Source organism: Stegodyphus dumicola, chromosome 5 (assembly GCF_044657685.1).
Source record: "Stegodyphus dumicola isolate Sdum_Otavi_A_Nest chromosome 5, ASM4465768v1".
Taxonomy (NCBI): Eukaryota; Metazoa; Arthropoda; class Arachnida; order Araneae; family Eresidae; genus Stegodyphus; species Stegodyphus dumicola.
Window position 1 is genome coordinate 203,340,483 of NC_140772.1, and position 13,397 is coordinate 203,353,879.

At 31.5% G+C, this 13,397-nt stretch overlaps 1 protein-coding gene and 1 long non-coding RNA gene across 2 annotated transcripts in view; one reads left to right on the forward strand and one right to left on the reverse strand.

The window, feature by feature from the left end:
• LOC146997391 (uncharacterized) overlaps nucleotides 1–13,397 on the reverse strand; it is a 278,511-nt gene that overhangs the window by 32,528 nt on the left and 232,586 nt on the right. The gene's annotated exons all lie outside the window — the stretch shown is intronic.
• Nucleotides 1–13,397, forward strand: part of LOC146997392 (uncharacterized) — a 202,947-nt gene that overhangs the window by 5,886 nt on the left and 183,664 nt on the right. The window contains exon 2 of the long non-coding RNA XR_015041391.1: nucleotides 128–213. This is a non-coding gene — a long non-coding RNA (uncharacterized LOC146997392). The remainder of the gene's footprint in view (nucleotides 1–127; nucleotides 214–13,397) is intronic.

The window sequence follows — 13,397 nt, forward strand, 5'->3', positions numbered from 1 at the left end:
ATTAGTTTTTGAATTTTTTGAAACGCAAATTAAATAATAAAGCAAATTACTGTTTCCAAAACATAGTTAAATAAGAATGCAATAAAGTCTTTAAAATTAAAATTTGTATTTATATTTCATTTTCTAGCTTCCTGAAGCTAGAAAAGACATTTCTTTAAGGCAAAAAAGAAAAGGAAGTTAATTTTCTATCCCGATATTTATGCACACGATGAGGTATGTATTTAAAGTATATAATACACGTTAAATTTATATCTTTTAATAAAATTCTATATACTACCATATCAATAATGTACACGCTATTTACATATTGCTCATAGGTTGGATAGTATTTCAAAACTTCCAGCATATTGAGAATCCTTAAAGTTTCATATATATTAAAATATGCCATTATTTAGTACACAAGGTTTACTGCTATCTCATGCACCCTTTCTCTTCCTAGTCTTTGTAACAATTTATAGGTAACCTTTAATCGATGAAATCGATAAAAAATATAAATGAGTTTAGAAGTTATACTAGATTATAGCGAAAATCGATTTATGAGTTATTTTCTTTTCCTCTCGGAGAAGATTGGATTTATTTGGAAAAGACTAAAATTCATCAAACTTGAGAAATAAATTGTAAAATGCAATAATTTGTTTAAAGTTATAAAGTGCATCGTATCGATACAGATCGATACAGAGAGCGTAATTCTTAAAAAGGTTTTATTTTCGCTATTTATTTTATCACATAAAAAAGTTAGTATTTTGATTACTTTGATTTGATTAATACATTCCTTTATATGAAATTAATTTGTTTAGCGGCAAGTATACAATGAGGACAGGTATATTATGAAATTAGAAACCTGAGTAGATTTTCTAAATATGAATAATGTGTACTAATTTACTTTTGACGTTCAAGAATATACATGCATGATGTAAGTATTTGTGTTTTTTATTTAGAATTCAGTTTTGAAATTCTAAAGCTGAAAAGACACCCCCCCCCCCGAAAAAAAAGTTATCAGCAATAGCAGACTGGTAGACAGCGAGCTCAACGACAACATAAAAAAATATATATAACAGAAACCTTTAGACGACCATTAAAATCAGATATTTCAGATTTTTATTATACATGTTAGATTGGATGTTTAATTTTCTACCATTTAAAAGAATAAACACAGTTCTTAAGAATATTTTTTTTGCATTTTAACGTAATTCATTTAAATAACCATACAGGGTGGTTATAATTAACGTTCCACTTTGAAATGGTCACAAAAGAAAAACTACTGGACTAAATGCTCTCAAGCTTGGTAATCTTGTAAAGGAGGTCATGGGAATTTATTTTCCTAAAAAAAATAAAAGTTCAAAAACTCACCATCAGGGGGCGGGGAAATGGCGCTGTATGCAATAAAGTTAAACGAAATAAGACATGAAAACATAGGTTTAAAATATGTTTAATCGTTTCTGAAACGTGTTACAAAGCTGGTTCTATGTGGTGTCCACCATTTTCCGAAAGCAAGTTACATCGTATAACTGCATTCTCAACAACAGCTCTTAGCATATCAGGAGGAATGTTACGGACATGTCCGTGTATCGCATCTTTCAATTCCGCCAAACTGTTTAGATATCACCGTAAGCAGTGCTTCCGTAAGGCCAGTTACAAGCCAATGAGATTTTGCATAATGCCACAAATGTTGGTGTTGGTGTTGGTGTATTTAATTATGGCAAAGCACACTAGGGCTATCTGCCTAAGGGGAGGGATGCCTTCGTGGAGGACTTTCTAAGGGAAACTGGCTCGTATACACGTTACACATGAGGAAAACCACGAAAACGCCCATGCAGCCAGCCCGTTCGCGGGATTCGAACATCGGACCGAACTACCAGAGTTCAGCGACTTTACCGCTCGGCCGCTGGTGGGCTCCCACAAATGGTTTCGTTTTAGAAAGATTAAAAACGTTTTAAACAGATATCTTCAGTCTTAGGCCCAAATTCAGGCTTCAAAGATCACATATTAGCGATCTGTAAAAAATGATATCGCTAATTTGTGGTTTTCACGGACTGACTTCTCCGTTACACTAATAGTGGCGCACTCGACTTTTATCGTCTTTAACGCCTTTAAATGGTAATTTTGTTTAGGTTAACGTTTCTCAAGGGTATACAGCACGTTAAACCCGTGTAACAAAAGATTAAGTTACATTGTGACCCTTATTTCGTTTAACAATATTGAATACAGCGCCATTCTCCCGAGGGTAATTTTTGAACTATTTTGTTTTCAGGAGTAATAAATTCCCATGCCCTCCTTTACAAGATTACCAAAATTGATAACATTTGGTCCAGTCGTTTTCCTGTTATGATCATTTCAAAGTGGAACTTTAATTATAACCACCCTGTATATTAAATTCATGAGATGTCTAATTAGAAATATTAACTATTTTTATGAATTTACACTAGCTGGACTCATTAAAATCATTATATACTTTATTTTTTTATAACTATTTTAGGTGGCGGGTTTCTAGTTTTTAAAGAAATAATATAGCGATATAACTATAAAAATGTGTATGACTCTGTATTGGAAATTCAAAAGATATTCTGTTTTGAAATGTTTTGAGATTTTGCCGATGCATTTAATTTTATTCGACCTATGTGCGAAGAAGTGCTAAAAACCATAAATAGCGTTGGAACGGTAAACGTATGAGGAAAATTGGTGGCATAAACATTCGCAAACAAGAGCATTGAAAAGGACCAATAGCAACGCAAGAGAGGAGAGAGAAAAAATGCTTGGTGACCTCGGCTGGGAGATTTAATAATTGTGCTATCTAGAACTGATGAGTAGTGATAAGACTATTGAGTCGGATAAGAGTAGTGATTTATCAGCTGATTTATCTGGAGCTAATCAGTAGCTCAGGTACTTATCCATGACACTGACGTTATTTAAACTTGAATAACAGATTGAAGACAATGCAGTAAGATAAGTTCTGGTTTATCCTGCATTGTGTGCTTCAGTATTTTATTTTAAATCCGTGTTATTCCCTAAATTAATTTATATTTATAACGATGAGTTCGAGTGTAGAAGAAGAAAAGGAGTTGGTCTGAGTAATACAAGGGTACGGACATTAATTTTAAGAAATTTTAACCCGAGATTTGTAATCCATGTTAACATGAAAGGATAATTGTAGTTTATTACTAATTAATATTGATGAAAGTACACTTCTTCATTTTTCAGATAATTATTTACTAATTATTGTAATTATTGCAGTGTATCTTCTTTTCAATCCACTTCTTTCCTGGAAAATAATTTTGCATTATCAATAAATAAAATAAAAGAGGAATACATAGAATATATGTGAAATATTAAAGAAAACTCACTGAGTTAAAGCGCTAGAGGCCATTTGGTAAGATAAGGATTTACTAGAAAAAAAGCACCTCTATATTTTATTTTGCTTTTTCAAATGTAGCAAATATAACAAATGACGTTTAGAATATTTCTTTTTAATTGCAATGCCACGTAGCAATAAGTAATAACTTTGTTCTTCATAATAAATTGTGTCTGGGAACGAGTAACGAAATTTAATTATATTTTATTTTCTGCAGTAACTGAAAACATTTCAAAATTTCAACATTTCAAAATGTTGGCTTCGTTGGCAGATAATTAAAGGGAGTGGAGTAATATATAATAAAAAGCATAATAATATTTGAAGAATGGATTACAATGTATTGCTATAATGATTTCGTTTGAAGGGAAAGGTTTAGAATTTCCATTTAATTTCTAGTATAAAATAATATATATTTGTAGTATATAATAAAAAGGAACTTCAGGATTTTCGTCTGAGACATTTAGAAAAATAAGATAAAAAAATGTCTAGTGAAACGAAATATACTTCTACCTATTAATTAGAGGAAAAGTTTCAAAGTTTCCTTTCAGATTTTAATTTTCAGATAATTATTTTGAAATAACACCTAATATAGAATAAACGAAAACTTGGGTGTATTTTAAATTCAGTTGATTAAAATGATCAGAAAAGTACCGATTGCGAAAAAAAATCCTATTACTTATTTTATCTAAGAACGTTATCTTGTACTGAAAAGTAACAAAATGCATCAATATATTATATTCAAAACACTTTTTTTCCAAATATGCGAATAATTTCTCTTCAAGCGTTTGTTATGAATGGTTGAACCCATTGCTTATTTAGCTGTCTCATCACACAAAGCATTTCTCAGAATACATCGCAGTGTATAGACCAATGTTACAACAGCAAGAAGAGGAAAGGAAACACACAGCGCCTCACACAGGATACGAATCGAAGCTCTGGAGTCTGGACTAGCAGTAAGCCTCCGCAATTATAACACAATCCAGGGGGAGTTATGAAGTACTAAAACTCAATGATGCACTGAGCTTTATTACTATCCAAGAAGGCTGAATAATAAACAAAAATATATTTGGTTCATCAAAATAAATATATACGTAGGTCATTAATATCCCATTGCAATTAACTGATTATGGCACTTCGAACAATGCTTATACCAGTGATAACTTAAACTAGAAAAAAGCATTCTCAAAAGTTATGCTTTCCACAGTATGGATGCCTGTTTTATGACGAGCGAAACGTTCTTTAATGGTATCAAAGCTTCAATGATACGGAACCACTCAATGATACGGAACGTTCTCAATTGAGTTTGCTTAAAAGCTTCATAAAAACAACTTGGTGCATTGACAGAACCTAACAGCGCCTTCTAAACAAATTTATAGCTGTTCGAAGCTTGACCTTTTAAAACTGATAACACTTATTGCCTTCTACAATTACATCACAGCATGGAAAGCAAAATGCATCTCAGTTTGTTCTAAAAACTGCAGTATGAACTCGTTCGACTACTTAATTAGGCTTGACCATTGCCCTGAACGTATTATCTGTTAACCAGAAAGTTCTTCTAAAGCATCACTTTGGAAGTCTCGTCGATACCGTCCCCATTCGTCACTACCTCGAATAAAACCTCGTTGAGGTCAGCACTTGTCTGTCTAACACCTCAGCTTCCTCTGGCGCCAATCTTATTTAACTTTCATACCTAGCTAAACCAACAAATTAAATTGTACCCAACAGCCAACTTTTTGTATCATTCTGTCATAGCATTTTCTAAAATCTGTCAGTTGGGTGTCAGATATAACACCTTCGTTTGGTTTAACTAAAGTTAGCTAGCTCATTTACAATCTAACTGACGTGGTATACGTAGAATCGGTGAGTGAATTCTCACCTCTAGAATTTTTAAACTCCTAAAACACACAGACACAATTATAGGTTAACTTTAAATTTATTTTTCCTCACACTTATAAGGCTTAAATTAAAATTATACAACACAAAAATTACCAGTCACCTGGATCTGGTTGGACTCAAGCTTCCTTAAAATTGTTCTAAACAGTCTAATTTATTCTAATACAGCCTTCACCTAAGACTGCAACAGTGATTCAAATCTCAACTTATCAAATCAAATCTATCTTTGCATTATCCCATTTAGTCCGAGATCAGCAGCGAATTCGCTGTACAAGAAATTTACCACAGCAGGCAACGTCGGAGTCAAAACAAAAACTCTTATATAGTTATGCGGCAATTCTTTTATTTTTACAGTGAAACAACTTGCAAATCAAATTTACTTAAATTCTCGAATGCGCGAACTTCAGTGCGACATAAAGCAGTTAGATATACTATTAAATAAGCATTTATGTGTAAAACTCAAACATAATTTGGAAAATCAATTACTGTTTTTTTCTTGCTAATCATAGCAAGGCACCAGAAAACCATGATGGGAAATCTCTGTAAAAAAAAGCGGTCACTTTTTTATTTGATATTATATCTCTTGAAAGGCTCTAAAACGTGCTTAGTAAAAATAAGTCGACCTGTATTTCTTAAATAATTTAAATTCTAACATTTCAGTAAACAACTGATACGGCCTTAACATAGGTAAATTTGTATTCATATAATATTTGCTTATAATATACCACAGAATTAACAGTTTGTACATTGCTATATGTGCTGTTCAAACATTATTTTGCGAAATAAATCATTTAAAGACAACAGTGAAAAGTATTCAAAACTTTCCATGTATTGCAATTATTTTATGTTACGTATGTGTACATTTCAAAATTTAATCTGAGATGAATACTGGTTTAATTTAGAAAAATATTTTTAATTGTATTACGCAATGATACTGTATGTATGTAATACAAAATGTGTAAACTGTATTATTTTTAATTGTATTACGTAATGAATAATCATTTGTATAAAACTGCATATTTCATAAGCCTTTGTGATATTAATGAGACGATATCATAGATATTTGGGAAAATATATATATATATATATATACATATACAAAAGTATCAAGACAACATGAATTAGAGAGACCTAAGTAGTCAAGAATTTTGCACATTGAACTGCAAAATTTTTTAAATTTTATAATCAAGAGGAATGTTTAAAAGCTAATGCTAAAAATAAATTTGACACTATAGTTCCTTAGCAAAAATGTAAAATCATGTTATAACTAGAAACAATATTAAAGTAGTGTAAGCTATCTCGTAAAAACTAAATGTAAAAATTACAAATCGAGATGACTTCAAAATCAAAAAGGGTGAGAAAAATTAAGAAATTTTAACGCACAAATGAAAATGAACTCTTATAAGAATTAAATACATTTCAAATATTTTTAAACATTTCACAGTGAATATGTACAAAAAATTGCAATAAATGGTAAATAGCTCAAATCGAGGTTTGAGCCGGATTTATCAAGGTAAAAGCAGCTGAAAACTCAAACCAAGTTAATACCTATGGCGCGTTTTGTCAAACGATAATAATTGAGACTATAAACGTAATTTCACTAATAGAGTAATCCAACTTAATATTTTAAAAACGTTTAGTAAGTCTCAATTATATCGCTTCTTTTCCCGATGGGCTGTAAATTAAAATTGTAAATGTAAAACTTACTGTTAAACAAGAAAAAGCTATACAAGAAAGCCTAGGTAGGCAAAAGTACAATTATTAAAATAGCTAAAAAGTTACGGACGCGCTGTAATTTAAATTGTAAATGTAAAACTTACTATTAAACAAGAAAAAGCTTAGTTAGAGCTTAGTTAGGCAAATGTATAATTAAAATAAATAGCTAAAAATTATTAGTCCAAAAATTGCACAATTTTAAGGGAGACACCTTCTAACCCGAAAATTATAAATATACATATATTCTAATACATAATTAAACAATATTCAAGAAATAGAAAAAAGGGACTTGAGGTTATTTTAAGCAATTTTATTTGAAACAAGTTCACATGTAATTCATAATTTGTACTGCATTGAGATAATAGACGAATAATTACGCATAAAATTAAAAAATGTATAAATTGCATATATATTATAAAAACTAGATGTTAATGAGCTTAAAACGTTGTTATGAAAAACTATAACACTTGTAATACAAAGATTGCAGCAGTATTTTATATTTATTAACAAATTATGGTACTATTTTTATATTTACTGGGCTCTACTCTTATATGCGCCCTAAGATCACGAAATGTGGCGATATGTGTTCTGTGCTGGTTTTTGGCGCGATTCCATGCTGTGGGATGGTTTGGTGGACGATGCTGTTTGTATGGCAATCCTTTTGGCGTTGAAACTTAGAGACGTGATTGCAAGATTTCAGTCGTGTATTTTAGATTCTGTGCAAAGTAAATTTAGTATTAAAAGGTACGATGTTGGAGTTGTTAACGAGTCTTTTGTTCACGGGTGTATTTATGCGGATTGAAGTGCACTTTTGGAATTTCTGTGGGAGTCAGGACTTTTAAAACGGAGTTTGGCGTGTCCGAAATGCGGAGCTGATATGAGAACTCGGACGAAGAATGGTGTTTCTGATAGACTTGTGTGGGTTTGCAGCCAAATGGTTGCTGGTAAAGTATGTGGCTGTCAGCGGAGTTTAAGATTTGGATTGTGGTTTTCGTGTAGTAAGTTAACTTTGGAGGAAGCTTTTATCGTTACTTTCGAAATTTTGAATCACAGAAAGACATGTGATATAGCAAAATCGTGGCACTTTTGTTCACAGACGTTGTGTGACTGGCGAAATTTTATTCACGTATGTACTATGGTAAGTGCATTTTATTTTATTGTTTTTATTTTGTAGAATGTTTTGTATATTTTGTATAATGTTTTGTAAAATATTTTGTAGATCATTATTTTTTTACTATGAATTTCTGTTGTTATTTGAATTGTTTGTAATTTATTTTAATTATTTTAATATATTTTGTTGATTTGTGCGCAATGCCTAGATTGTGCAATTCGTAGATTTTTTAAAGTTTAAACAGAATGCTGTGTAAATGGTATTCTTTTAAATTTATTGTTGTTATATTAATTTATTAAAGTGAGGTGTGCGTAGTTCGTTGATTCTTTCGCTGCCTAGATTGTGCAATTCCTAGATGTTTTTTTAAGTTAAAACATATCGCTGTGTACATGGATTCTAGTCAAATATTTTTGGTTAGAACGTTACGTTTTTGCTATCTAAATTTTTTGTTTTTGTTTCTGATTTTTAGCTTAAATTGTGTGTTCAAAACTTGGTTTTTGCATGTGCGAAAACCGCGTTTTTGGAGACATTTTAGGCTTAAAGTTCGAAATATAGACAAAAAATGTAGATAGTAATATGGCACCCTGGAGTTTCAGCAGGTACCTAAAAGTAAGTGGGAAATCAGAAACTTCCGCATGGATCGCACAGGTAGCACTCCAGCACATTAACCGTCTTTAGAATTAACTCCATGATGGAACTACTAGTTCTCTATGCTAAGTTTGAATGGAAGAGGTGATGAGTTGATGTTGGTGATGACTCCTTTGTTCTCACATTGCTTATCCCACTGAGAGTTGGAAGGGACTTCCTTTTTCAATATTGAACAGTGCATTATTATTGTTAACATTACTTCCGATGTGCAATCACATCTGATCTCCATCAAATGTTGCATCATTTGCCATGCGCACAGTGTAATTTGACACATCGATACTTTACAGCTTGGTCCTTTATATACGATTCCATTAATACTGTTTCAAGTTATTTCTTTATTATATGTTCTCACTGAATACGTTATGTTTGCCATTATATGCATTTGAATATGATGGTGTAATGCATATTATATATAAATTATTTCTATATTTTTAGTATTATTACAATCCTATATACTTCACTAATTCAGTTGCATTATACACTTTAACTCAGAAATTCCATATTTTCGATATCACAGTTGGGGGTTTGGCTTAGAGTTGATTCTATGAAAATAAGGTTACTATTTTGTGCAATTTTAGATTTTACAATGGCTTATTTCTCTTCTAATTTGCGATTTGTATTCCCTTTCATTTAATTCGTCAGCCTATGATCAAGGGGCCGAAGGAAAGCTAATATGACAAATTTCTTAATTCGACTGAGTATTAGTAGCTTATTCCTGAACAGGAGGAATTTCATATTTATGCTGTTTTCATAATTACCTTATCATTTTGTGTAAAAGCACTTTCGTACAGGAGATTCAAGAGTAGAAATAAAAATTATTTACAAGCAAAATTTGAACGAATATTGGATCACGTTTCTTTAATTGCATTGCTTCAACTGCTTATTAATACATGTCGCGAAGGGTTTAAGCTGTCAAATTACGGATTTAAAGCATTTACATAATGTCAACAAATCATGTCGTCAACAAAGCAATAATACTTCAAGAAGAATTCGCTTTGAAATTGTTGAGTTTGTTAATCAAAAATTCGTTAAAGGTTTAAAAATATGAAGTAGATAATAAAACAAATTGTAAATTTCAACTTCAACAAATATTCGGGTGGAGGATTACATTACTGAAAATTTGATGGTTCAAGGTACCTTTGTTTAATCACAATGTGAGAAAGAAACATACATTCATTCATACAGATTCTTCATTGTTTAATTTCTTTAAATATAATTCAGGGCTCTAATATTTGGTGGCAACAATTTGAAAAGTGAAACACCGTTTTATAGTGGACGACGCAAAATGCCAAAACGAAATTAATAGCCCTTCTGGGCAAATTGCCCCTTTGGGCTAAAAATTATAAAAGATTATTCCAACAAAACAAATTTCTTCAGCAAAAGTGTCATCTGGTTGGTTACTGTGTACGACTGTTTATGTGACTGAATTTAAAAATTGAGTTCAAGTCACTACAACGAAGCGTATTTAAACTCAATGTATGAAGAACAAAGAAATCTTTTAATCTCCCAGCACAGCGATAAAAAAACAGCCACTAAGTAGACTGCTAAAGATATTTACTTAGCCCAGTAAGGTTTTGATGGCAGTACAATATGTTGACAAAAACAATGCTGTAGCCTCTTTTCTGTTATATTTACATACTGCATTATAATATCTTTGAATGGAATTTACAAAATGTCTAGATTTAAAGAAGCCATTGTATAACTATTGGTTCATTCACAGAATTGCTATTTTCTTTATTGAACATGACCTATGTAAATTATTGTGTCTTCATTATGGCTTAAATTTCTGAAACAAATGGTACCCTAATGTAGAGTTTTTCTTAAGGAATAGAAAGTAATCCTCAGGTTCTAAATATAGCTGGTGAGAGAGATGATAATTAGCAATTGCAATTTGCTTTCATTAAGCTACTTGATGATCATTGTAATTGTGCGTAGAAAACGTTATCCCTTTCTTCTCTATTGACATTAAAGCTATAAAGTATCAGCGTAAAATCAAGCGAAATAATTCCATTCAAATAGATTTTCTTAAGAGGATGACATTTTAATAGAAGAAAATTGAAATGTTTTAGTACACACAGTACTAATTATCGTTTATCAACTTCACTGGAATTGGATGAAAAATTTTATCCTCACTAGGTTTACATTGCATTGTGTATATTGTTTGCATATGCGTATGTTGTTAGCGATAGGGATTTGAAGGAGGAGAATGGATGCCAAATAATTACGGTAGACGAGTGCAGAAACTGTAGACTAAAACAATATTTTGTTCCACCTATTGTACTTTGTTTCTACATATCATGCTTTGTCTTATCATAGTAATTATATTCCTCTCCCTAAAGAGAAACCTACGACAAACAGATAAACAAAGGGAGATAAATTAATCTCTCTTGAACTAAAGGACATGCTGCTATATAACTATAAAAAGCAATATTGGTTTCATTTTCAGCATAAATAATATGCATATCTATTCCGACGAGAAACTAAGGGTGTACGAGAGAAAAAAATAATTTTACTTAACAGATAAGCAAACTGAAGAATGTCAAGTTAGTATCTCGATATATTGAGGAAATTTAGAGCCAACTGACAGAAAATAAATGTATGAAAGAAAGTTTACAAAAACTCTTGAATAGGGAGGATACCATTGAAAATCGTTGAAGATCGCATTCTTCCAAATTGTCAATTGCGAGAAAAGTAGACAAATTTTGATAAAAGCGTAGATGCGTTCATCAAATTGAAATTATTGCAGATTATTGTGCAGAATAATTCATTCCTGGAAAAAAAAATGTCGCTTATATCTCAAAATGCACAGGCGAACGCCAAAACCTTTTGATTACTGTTGAAGTTCACGATGTTAAGCATTTCTCGCATGTACTACCAGTAGAGAATATTATCAAAAATAACGCAACTAGAACTGTTTGCACTGTTTTTCAGCAGCTTTGCAGGTAAATTTTGCATGGGTAATCATAGCAAACAAAAGACCTTGTTTCATTTATAGACTATCACTTTATGGTGTTTTTTAGTCTGCATCTTCTAATATTTTCTTAAGTTAATCTAACTGATAGGAAAAAATTTGAAAAAGGAATTCTTAATTCAGAATTCTACAGCCATCTGTTTGGCTAGAATAATAAAGTACTGCTGCCTGCCTCAAGTTTAAACGAATGGATTCCGTGACGAAAATCTTAAATTCTTCAGGGAATAAAACAAATGAAATGTTTAGCCTTGAGGGAAAATCTCACTTCCAACTTTCACTTCCTGAAAAAGAACTGAATAGTTTTATTGATAACAGTTTTAGTTTTGGACAAGTTAAAAGAAAATTTTCAAAAAGATTTTCAGAAGCTAGGAATCAACAGCGTATTGGAAATATTCGGGTGGTAAGTGCTAACCACTGCACAAAGCGAAACATAATTTTTACATTTTCGTCGCACTTTAATCCAATTTAGTAAACTTTGAAGGCCATAAAACTTTCTTTTTTAACCTATTTTCTTCGAGTCACACTGCCATAGACATATTCCAGTCTAAGACAATTTCATCACCTGCAAAGCTTTTTCTTTTTTCACATAGATGATATACCATTTATCCCAAATATAACAAAAAGACAAAACAATATATTTAGCATAAATATCATCATTTTGAGAATGAAATTTTAGACCCTGCCGTTTTTAAAAAATATTAAACTAAAATATTGAATATTTATTTATTTAATTTTTTAAAAATATAATTGAAATCGCTTAGAAGAATTCAAAAGGTGGTAGCAATTCTTAACACATAAATCGGTATTATCAGTTTTAAAATAATATTTTAATTGTATTCTGATACAGATATTTCGATTAAAAATTCCATAAAATGTACTGAGATACTTAAGTAAGTTAAAACAGCTTTCCTGCTTTCCCATTCATACTCGTATAAATAATATGTATACACGTCTTTGGCATTCTGCGTCTGTTTGGCACATGCGGCCAGCTGTAGGTGTCTCATGTATTGATAGCGTCATCTATAGTTGAGATTAGAATTTCCAAGTCATAATGAAGCATAATAGAGGTGACCTCGCCTAGTGTCAGGTCCTGGATTCGTGATGAAACAGGATGTGTTCTAATCTGTTAATCAAATCAAATTCAAGGGGAAGAATGCATCAGGTATATCATAACTAACGTAACAAATTTTAAAAGGCTGATGGAACAAACAGGGAAAAAATCACTTTTCATCATAAAACACATGGTAGTACTTTAAGGAATGAGGCACCGGAAGGGGCTTTCCTTACCCTATATTTGATGTTTTTTGCAACACAGAGACAAATGACAATATTTGTCTCATTCGTGAATTGATCCAAATCTTTAATAGCAATTTATGAACCTGAAGTTTTTGTAATGAATATCGTACTAGTTATGGCATGTCCTTCTTGGTGAGAATAAGAGATTAATTAACAAGCACGACCTAGTTAAATCTAGAGCCGAATCGCTCTCTGAGGGAATGCTAAAGGAAGGGGTAAAACAGTGAAATCATTCTCTTTTAGCCAAAAGTTAATGCGTGGTTTGAGATAATTTAATGGCCACTATGAATTAAAAGCCTCAAACATAATGTCTTCAATTGATTAGCTACGCTAAACTACGTTTCAGCGCTTTTTTATGTATGCATGAAAGTGCCCTACTTTCTGTGCTGCAAATGGAGACGTAAGAAAAGAAA